The sequence below is a fragment of the Ascaphus truei genome, chromosome 1 (genome assembly GCF_040206685.1).
Source record: "Ascaphus truei isolate aAscTru1 chromosome 1, aAscTru1.hap1, whole genome shotgun sequence".
NCBI lineage: Eukaryota > Metazoa > Chordata > Amphibia > Anura > Ascaphidae > Ascaphus > Ascaphus truei.
In genome coordinates, this window is record NC_134483.1 from 464,048,510 (window position 1) to 464,058,543 (window position 10,034).

The following is a 10,034-nucleotide window of genomic DNA, read 5'->3' on the forward strand; positions in this document are numbered from 1 at the left end:
TACGCAGCCCCTGCCCCTGTTTACCTTTAAAGAGATGTATAAATCTCTCATAAATATGATTACAGTGGGCTTTTTCCCAAATTAAATGATTTGCACAATTTCTACATTTTGAGTACTTTTTTATTTTAAGCCTCATACCACTGGGGGGTAAATATTGTGATTGGTGCATGAATCATGTGCACTTCCAGAGGGGCCTTCAAATGATGCAAGAAAAGCAGACACAAAAAGGGACAGTGTTTCAAAGACGGTAAAGAGCCCTAATGGTGTTTTCCTATCACGCACACTTTCAATAATCAAACATATAGCATATAGGGCAGCAACACTAACAATATTCAATGTAAATGCATACAAGAATGCAGAAATAGGGTTTCTCCTACTCTTTCCTTTGAGATTGATTTAGTGGTACAGCATTGTGAGGCCACAGGGTGCCATATAGGAGAAAATCTCAACAAGGTTCAAAAAGTCTCTCTCTCTCTATATATATATATATATATGCAAATGTAAATACAACATTATCACCCAGCACACAGCACTTCCACTGCAGCAAGGGATTCTGGGAAATGACATGCAAATGAGCACACAGTGCCACTTTTTGCTTCAAAAACCCTTTTTAACATGGTTCCCTATAGGCTTAAGCTTGCTGCATGGTCAGCTTTGAGCACAGCCAAGGTTAAGGTGCATAGCCAGATAACCCACCCACAGACAGCTGTTTCGACCATAATGGTTCTCATCACTGTGGGGTTGATTAACTGGCTATGTAAAGAAGCTAAAGGATGGGGGTTACCATATATATATATATATTGTGAGTAAGGCTGCGTCCCCACTGGCGCTGAGCATGCTGTGCGCTTGGCACTTTCCGCTTTTTCTTGTACTTAATGAACTTAACTTGGACATAATGTAGACATCCTTGCTCACGCGCTCATGCGTGGGCACGCTCTTCCAAGCTTGGCGCTTGAGGAAACAAAAAAAAAAGTGACTTTCAAGCACGCTCAACATGCCCCCAATGCCCCCCAACTCCCGCTTGCAAAATAGACAGTACACCCGGCGCTCATGCTTAGAGAGTTGGTGACGTCACAGTTCTCAAGCATGAGCGCTGCCAGCGGGGACGCAGCCTTATGCGCAAACGGAATCTTGCATTCCCATCAAAATATCATATACGGTCAATAGAGGGAGCCTTAAATCACAAAAGGAATTTCTAACAATAAGACACCAAAAGATATTTAAAAGAGAATAATTGTATTCAAAAACAGTATCACATTGTAAACTGATCACAGGAAACAGTAATATGATCAAACAAGCTGCAAAGAGCATTTGTATTATGTGTACATCAGTAAGTTGGAGCAAAATATTAATAATATCTCTATCTTCCACTGGAAATGTATTGTCTTGTTCCTGGAGAAAAATTAATATGTATTTTTTTTAAATAAATACTGTAACTGTCTGAAAAAGACGGATGTTTGTCACTGGTAACGTGTGTAGCCCTGTTGCCGCCCACCGTCCCTCCTCCCCCTCTGGGAGATCTACAGGCTGCTACATGATCTGTGTGGTGCTTTACCTGTTGGTTCAGGAGACTGGGAGCTATCTGCATTATATTGAGTCCAGGACATGCTTTTGACCTCCTTCTTCTTAGTTGGTACTGTGCACCTCCAGCTGTAGTGGGCTCCAGGGTATCCCGGAGATCAGCTCCCACCACTGCATACTTATTCCACTCTGCCCAAGAACTGACACTCAGGCAGGTGAAAGATGGGATCAGACTGTAAGACAAAGAGAGCGACCATCACCGTGGGGGTCGTACCCGTGGGAGGTGTTCCAGTTGGCGGAGGCTATCGTTGGATCAGCGGATCCCATACTCCCATTCATCTGCGCGGCCGGGTGCTGGAGCACCCGGCAGGTACCTTTATTAAAGTGTACCAACCAAAGTACACACACTTAGTGGCAGGGATGGGGGTCATACTGTGGACACTACCAGGGTAGAGTGCCCAAGGGCCTCAGACAGACTGTGGACACAGTGTAGGGTACACGGTGGAGGGCTACGCCTTGCATGGTAACCATATTAGTAACCATATTAGAGCGTTAAGATAAATATTGACAGTAAAGGTATTGTTGTTTTATACCCAGAGTGTGATTATTGTGATTGTGTCCTGTGAGGGGCTCCTCCCACTTCGGTGGGAACCCTCACAGGTGGCGGCGTTGCACCGAGAGTATTGTGTTATATCACCCCAGGCTCCCAGTGGAAGAGGCTTAGGCTCCTGCGAGTCAACAGGTATAGGACAGCATCAGTAGCTTCTGTGTTCAGGGGGAAACAGTGCTACATATGTATCATCACATTCTATGTACTGTATAAGTAAATATATGCAGTTTTATATTTATTTATGTTCATTGTTGTTGCTTGTAAGTATAGCCCTGGTAGGTTTGGGCTATTATTCTGTCCTCCTTCTGTGCAATAATCCCTGATAAGGGCAGGTTTGCCAGGAGTTAAAATGGGTTCTCCCCACTCACTGCAGATCAGTGAGGCAGAGAAAGCAGTGCAGTCAGGCCTGCGTCCAATAAGGGACAGGGGCGGGCTCTTGTTGTATCTGTCTTAATGATCTGCATTTCCTGTATTGAGTCAGTTGCTCCTACCCTGAGAGGAGCAGAGTCTTACCTAACCGAGCTGTCAGGGACCTGGCAGACTTGAGGCCCTCCCCCTGGGAGAGGTTGGTAGACTGTTCCCACTACTCTGATAGGGGATACTGGAAGAGCTAGGCCTGCTTCCAGGGCCCTGACTGGGAGTGAAAGGCCAGGGTCATTCTGAGAAGTACTGCTGTGTTACTGTGTTCCTGTACTGCTGTGTATGCTGTTCCAGTGAATGCTGTTGGTGCAATAAAGTGTTCCTGATTTATAAAGAAGCGGTTGTGAGACTGGAATCTCTCATCCCTGAGTGGGACGTTCTATTCCAGGGATTCCACCCCATATCCTGGGGCCTGCAATAGATGGAGGCACTGTCACCGTGAGTACGTACTGGGTATGTCCCCAGAAGCCTGTCCTGACCTTCCCATAATACCATCAAGCGGGAGACTCAGGAGTCCTGTAAGCCAGCAGGTGCGCCACACTATTATGCCTTGTAACCAGAGTAGCATTTCCCCTAGGAGACCCTATTTGCGATTGGGTGGGGGAATACCCGTTACATAAAGGTCACTTTAAGAGCGTGTGCGATACAGCAAATAGACTACTGAGCAATTGTAGTATTCCCTTATAAAGTTGCCAGGAGAAACAAATAGTGCAGGGAAAGCTGAGCACACGGAGGAGCACTGAATACATTACGCTACAGACAATACATCAGATGCAAAAGGGTCGGAGCCTTGTGAGGGCATATGCTCCAGGTTTAAATATTTGTTGTAAATATTTATGATTTTTTTTTAAAGTCACATGCGTTGTCACTTGAGAAAATTGTGTTTGTTGCAACAGATTCCCGCCCTTCTATGGTTATTAGTAAATCATGGATTTACAACTTTGCAGAGATCTCAAACCCCTACAGTGTTTGGGATACATGACATTATCCACCAGGAGCCTTTTTGTGCAAAGCTAGACAAGCAAGGTAGTATGAAGGCTGTTATAGAGAAGGTGATACACATTGCTAATTTAATTCGAGAATGACCCCTGCATCACTGCCAGTTTGTAGATCTTCTGGATGAACTAGACACTGAATATGTAGAGCTTGCTGTGCACAGGGAAGGAAGTGTGCTGGCTAAGCATGGGAAATGTACTGGAATGGTTCACAGCACTTCATCCAGCTACCCACGAGTTGCTCATTCTGTGTTTTCATACACAGGCTGACATTGACGATGAGCAGTGTGTAACGCGTGTTCTCCACAAACAGGACAGGACCGCGAGGCTGAGGTGGGGATGCTGGATGAACCACCGACCGGCAACCGAGCAACCAAGTCCGGAGTGAAGGTTGTGTAGCCGGGTCGGGGTAGGAGATGTCAGAGTGGTCGTGGTACTTGCCGTGGTCTAGGATAGGAGAGATTGGATGGTCGTAGTGCGGAGCCGGGGTCCAGGAGTAGAGAAGGTAGAAGTCCAAATACAAAAAGTCAGGGATCAGAGGAGGCGGAGGCCCAGATACAAGCCGAAGTCAAACAGGAGCAAGGAAGGCAAGGAAAGGGTTAACAAGGCAACAGCAAGGCAGCAGTGTGCTTTGGACAAGCACCCCATTACATAAACAGAAGTTTATGCTCAGACAACTTGCAGCAGGGTTGGCTGAGCATTTAAGGAACAGGTAGGCAATAGCTGGTTAGTACAAGGTACAAGGTGAGTAATGAATAAGAACTGCCCTCTCAGACATATTCAGTCCACTGATAGGCAGGGGCGGGAGAAGAGCAGGTGAGGAATAATTAGAGAGACCGACTTCTCAGAGCCGTCTGGCGCCTGTGCGTAGCTTGTGTGCGACGCGCATCACCTGTGCCGTTACGGGGGCGGAGCCCGAGTACGGTGCGGGTGGTGTCCTCCGGCTTGGTAGTGCGGCGTGCGTCATGCGTCTCGTCGTGGGGCGTGCCACGGGGGTGGAGCCTGGACATTGTGCGTGCGGTGTACCCCAACGTGGCAGCGCGACGTGCGTCACCCGTCTCGTCACGGGACACGTCCCGGGGCGGGTCCGCAGCCCAATCTTCACACAATGACTGTCAGATCTGGCCTTTCTCACTGGTATAACAAGTCACCTGTACAAATTAAAAAACTTTCCTGCATGGGAAAAAGAGAGTGGGAAGGAGCTCACGATCCGACGGGAGCAAGGAGAGGACCCAAATCAAAAAATATAAACTTTAGTGTGTCATAAGACCTAAAATCTTATTATTATTGTTATTTTAGGTCTTATGACACATTAAAGTTTATATTTTTTGATTTGGGTCCTCTCCTTGCTCCCGCCGGATCGTGCGCTCCTTCCCACTCTCTGCATTCACTACCACTGGAAGCTGCACATCCTGCCAGCCATACCGAGGAACTGCAAGTACATTATTGCTACAGGGGTACTTCCAATGAGACCGATCGTGGGGGGGGGGGGGTCATTCCTACCCATTACCTGTCTTCAGGAGGTTCGTTAACCCAATTTTGCTAGCTACTACTTCAACTCATCATTATTGTTTCTGGATCATCCTTGGATACTGGCATTGGCTATTATTGGTTATTATACCTTGCATTTGAGCGCTTCTTCATCTCTATCTACCTGCATGGGAAAAAAACAGCTTCTACCCAGCACAGTTACAAGTGTAAAAAAAAACTATGATACAGTTACCAATTATGTCAACTCAGCTCAAGTCTCATGATACAGTGCAACAGATCACTTGGACATGCTTACAGTCCCGAAGGAGTTTTTTGTTGAAAAAGTGATTTCACTGGACGAAGGAGGAATTAAAAACCTAATAAAAGAAAGTATTCCTCGAGTTTGGAAACACGTTTCAGGTCCTGTGCTGCAGTGTTCTCATCTATTTTTGGTTTGATACACAAGAAAAGACAATTCATATATATATATATATCAAGAAAAGTGTAATAAGTGTAATAAGTGTAAAAGGTAAGTAACACACGTACAACAAGGTAAATAAAATCAGGCTTATTGTAAAGAATTGTGTCAGGAATCCGTGGAACGACACCCCCATGTATTAGTATCTGATCAGATGGTTTCTAGCGATCAAAGGTAAGGTCCATGTTACTGGATCACTTGACGGCAGCCAACCGATGAATAAAGTGGTACTAGGATGTCCCCACTCCCAGTCCTTTGTCTGTTAAAACGATGTAGAGTGGTATGATTACACACCGGAAGATTGAGTCACTCTCTCGTCAACTCGTGCTGGGACGTAGGATGATGACGTCGCTGCCCACTTTACTTTCGCAGATCGAAAGAAATATCTCAAAGTACGAGAGTAGTAAAAATAACTTATCATTCTAATCACAAAGTCGGGCATCCCAGCTCTGAAAGTGGCTCGAAGGATAAGTTGCCAAATAGAATTCCAATGTGTTTCATAGCCTGTTGCTGCTTCATCAGGGATTCATGTTAAAATAAAAATGCATCTGTTTACACCCCGCCCAGGCCAATAGGTCAGAAAAGAGAGGTGTGCAAAAAGATGGCTTGGTATACTATGATCAAATAGACGCCATCTTGTGGCGACTTCATATTATTACAACTTTTTAATAATCAAAAGAACACGAACACACATTTAATAGTTCTAAAATTAATTGTAAACATTGGTCTAACTAAAATCGTGAAGAAAAAGAACCTGATCAAAATTTTAAATAGAGAACAATCAATAAATGAAGGTGAACTAGCACCCGACTAGGACCCTCTCTATCCACCTTTAAGACCCACCTTAAGACACCCTTGCTTAAAGAAGCATATGAATAGCACTGTGGATATTCTGAACACATGATACATAAAGTTTGGCCCCCTGCAGACGCACTTACCAGAACTCCCTCTGTACGTTCTCCCTACCTACCAAGTAGACTGTAAGCTCCCCGGAGCAGGGACTCCTCTTCCTTAATGTTACTTTTATGTCTGAAGCACTTATTCCCATGATCTGTTATTTATATTATCTGTTATTTATTTGATTACCACATGTATTACTACTGTGAAGCGCTATGTACATTAATGGCGCTATATAAATAAAGACATACAATACAATACAACTATCACTTTTGCTGGACGTTGGTATTGATTCAACCTATCACTGTTTTGATTTCACTTATGCGGATATACTGTAGCAGGTTCTGCTGCATCCTCTTACATGCTCACTATAGCCAGATTTACAATTGCACTTATTCACTTCATGAGCACTTTTTGATCTGCTTTGGTTAATTGATATTCATTATTACACAGATATATACAATAAGTGTAGTGCGCTTCAGCATCCTCAAATCTTTACTAATTATATGTCATGGGACACATAAAAAAAAAAACAATAAAGGCAACATGTTGACTGATGGAAACCTCTCTGCTGAATTGCGTTGTGGCTGTTCCAGCCTTTCTCCGAACATTCAAAAGCTGCTAGAAGATATGGTCACCCAGAATACACTTTGAATGAATGAAGATGTGTGTGTGTTATGGCTTATAACACAGTTTATCATTTTGACTTGTTACTACAGTTAAGGGTTATGTGGGGCCCTTTCGAATGCACAAAGGCACATGCGGCCCTTGAAGAATATCATGTTACCCACTACTGCTCTAGACCAGTGGCATGGAGAAGTGCTCAAGAGAAAAAAGGAAGGCAGAGGAAGGAATGGTTGAAATAAGAACAGTCCCGCAGTCACTGGGAAGGGGAAGACTCTCATTTCAGGGATATGTGGACACAGTCTTAAAAGACAATTGGGTCCTCCAGGTAATTACTTCGGGTTACCTATTGGAATTCACAAATGTACCCAAAGAAGACACATTTGTAATATCAAGGTCTCCAAAGACAGAATGTGAAGTATGCTGAATGAACAGCTAGCAAACAGAGTACTCGGGAGAGTTCCACAGTAGCAAAGGAGAAGAGGACTAAATTCCGATCTATTCCTAATAAAGTCCATTTCAGGTGGATTCAGGGGAGTATTGGACTTGAGCAATGTAAACAAGTTCTTATGCATAAGGAAGTTCAACATGGAAATACCAGGCTCAATAATTCAAGCAATCCAACCAGGCTAATAGCTAGTATAAATAGACCTAAAGAATGCATATCTGCATCTTCCCGAGGCCAAAAAACACCAAAAATGTTAGGTTTGCAGTGGATGGCGACCATTTTTAGTACACAGCTTTGCCTTTTCAGCTAGCCACATCTTCGAGAGCTTTCATCAAGGTCCTGGTTATAATAGTAGCTGTATTAAGAAAGCAGGGAATTCAAATGCATCCATGTCTGGAAGATGTATTATTAATTCGTCACACGGAAACAATGCCTTCATATTTAAAACAGCATGGAATGAGGAAACGAGCTACATCAGACAGAAAAGGGCTATCAGGGGTGTGAAACCCTTGGAGGTAACATGGAACCCCAAAAACAACAGGAGACTGGAATAAGTTAAATTGATAGTGTTTAATACTAACACCAAGGTAGTAACACATAAGGCAAAACAAAATGGCGTTTGTAAAGTCAGCAGAGCTACATGCAAAAGCAATGGTAGTCAGGGAAAGATAAAAGAGCAGGGGTATAGAAGTCATGGAGAGACACAAGGCAAAACAAAAAGGTGCAGAGCAAGATGCAAGTATTCGTAGCCAGGGCAATACAAAAGAGCAGGGGGCAAGATAATGGCCATTCTGCTGCTCTGGAACAAAAAAGTTCACCAGCAACATCTAGCTGGCCTGGTGGCTGTTCTAATAGACAAAGACTCTAAGTGGAATACCCTGCTCGTTGACTGCCGCAGAGACCTAGCTGTCATGGAGCCACCAGCCCCACAGTATTTGCAGTTCCCTAATTCCCCACCAGGCGGAAGTCCGTTCATCTACCCTTTAATGGAGATCCAAACCGAAGTACCCAGGGAGGAATGTCATAAGCCGGTATCAGTTACTTACCCAGAAAGTGAAGCAGGTAGTTGCCGGTCGGAACTCAGTTGTCCTGGTTCCAGTGCATCAGAGGAAGCGGAACTGTGTAGAGATATGTTACAAAAGCTCACGGAAAAGATAAGCCAGTTGGCTTCCCCGCCAAGTTCACCGCCCTTAGTCGAGGCGTTAACTCTGGCCTCTCAATCTAAAAATTATAGGAAATTGAAGGCCTTCTCTGGAACCCTCCCCACCCCTACTGGAGAAGAAGGGATAGAACCCTGGAAGGAACACACCCGGGGCGTCATGGAGGAATGGTCATGTACAGAAGCCGTCAAACGCCAGCGCCTCATGGAGTGCTTGAGACCCCCTGCTTCTACTCTAGTCAGTATGAATCGGGAGCAACACCCTGACTTAACCTCCCGGATGATAGTGGAATTTCTGACGGAGGCCTATGGAGTGGCGGAAAACGACGGAGCCCTGTGGGCTAAGTACTATGCTATCACCCAAAATGAAGGGGAAGATTTGTCGGCTTTTATCCATCGTGTGCAGATAGCGTTGGGACCCTTGCTTCACCGTAAGTTCATCTTAGCCTCCCAAATGGATGAATACCTTCGTAAGCAATATCTGCGGGGTTCCAGTCCAAATCACCCCATTGCTAACATGATTCGCGACAACCTCACCCGAGGGAGCCCGCCCTACCTTCACTGGATTACTGCAACTGGTTAAGGAACACGAGGCTCATCGATTGCTCCATTCTCCCCAGAAATCTAAAGCATCTTCTAACCCTAAGAGCAAAGGACCTAGCGAAAAGAAGGAGGAAACCCCGGTCAAAACAGTGTTAGACCGGCCGAAGTACCCTGGGAGGGCCTCCCCACCATACAACCGTCGTACGCCGTCACGTGACCTGGCATGTTATAAGTGTGGGAGGAAAGGGCACCTATCCTACGACTGCCATATGGGAGAACGCCGTGACTGGAGCCCGTCACCCAAGAAGTTCCCTCCTAGCTCTATGGTTTGTGGAGTATACACAGCAGATGGAAGGGTCTCAGAGTCCCATGAGCAACAAGAGCTCCTCTCGACCATTGATCCAGTTAAATCCACTGCCGGTGATGACAACCCCACCCCTGATGGGAACACTCGAGTGGGACCTGTAGCCCTCATACGCGTGTTAGTGGATGGTATCTATTCCTCGGCGTTGCTGGACACAGGGTCCCAAGTGACCATCATATACCGAAGATTCTATGATCAGCCTCTTCAGAAGAGGCCGCTGAAGTCTGTGGAACATATGAAAGTGAGGGGCTTGAGCAGTGAAGATTACCCTATCGATGGTATCGTAACGGTGTCACTAGAGATTCAACAGCTCAACACTGGGAAATCCCACCCCATGGAAGTGGAAGCCCTAGTGTGTCCGGAACCCCAGGATCTACCCAAATACCCAATCATTCTAGGGACTAAAGCAGACATTGTGCGTGCCGTCATTCGAGCCTACCTACAAGAGACCAACGGATTGCCTATGTCCAGCCTTCAGCTACAACTCATCCAGATGGGAAGGGAC